Genomic DNA, 932 nt, shown 5'->3' on the forward strand with positions numbered 1-932 from the left:
ACCAAGACCGAGACCGAGACCGAGACCGAGATCAGGACCGAGACCGAGGCCGAGACCGAGCCCGAGTCCGAGTCCGAGTCTGAGTCTGAGTCCGAGTCCGAGTCCGAGTCCGAGTCCGAGTCCGAGTTCAAGTCTGAGAGGGTGAAATCCCAAAGCGTTCGTCTCCTAGACCTTGGGGGGTTTGGTGAGCTCCAAAAGTATAGTAAGGGGGAGGACTGCAGTGGAGACAGTTTGGCCAGGAAAGGCCAGTTTGGCCCAGGAAGGCTGTACCCAGTGTTGGGTGATGAGCTGCCCACTGGGAAGTCTAAGACTAGAGTGAACACAAACTAACAAGCGGGGTAGCTTGGTGAAGTGTTCAAAAGCCGGCTCTAGTTCCCCCGGGAGATCGTCTGGCCGATGCTCGTAGTCCAAGTGTGGGTGGCACTACCTACTTGGATACCTGGCGTGGCTAAATGGAAAACCCATGGCTAGAGCACCTAAAGGCAAAAGGCAGGGAGAGTACTCATGAGGCCCGCGTAGGGCCATGGTGTTCCGAAATGTTCTCCCAAAGTCCCAGATGTGAGACACAAAATCCCTAGGCCCCAAAGTGGAGCCGGAAGGGTGCCACGTGGTAGTGGTCGAAGCGAAAGCCAAACAAGTGTAACACGTTTGGGCCAAAAGCTCCGCCTTGAAAGGTCGAGAGCGGGAGTGGAACTCCTAACGAAGGGCTTGAGGAATGAGCACGAAACGAGCAATAAGCGAGGCTCCAAAAAGGGACCCAAAAGGACCAACACATGACACATGGTAGTGTCCGAGAAGGACCCGAGATGGACGTCCGGGATGGAGTCCGAAGTGGAGTCCGAGTTGGAGTCCGAAGTGGGACCCGAGATGGACCTGAGATCGAGTCCGAGATGGACCCGAGATAGAGTCCGAGATGGACGGCACGACATCCG

Source organism: Selaginella moellendorffii, unplaced genomic scaffold (assembly GCF_000143415.4).
Source record: "Selaginella moellendorffii unplaced genomic scaffold, v1.0 SELMOscaffold_46, whole genome shotgun sequence".
In the NCBI taxonomy this organism is placed as follows: domain Eukaryota; kingdom Viridiplantae; phylum Streptophyta; class Lycopodiopsida; order Selaginellales; family Selaginellaceae; genus Selaginella; species Selaginella moellendorffii.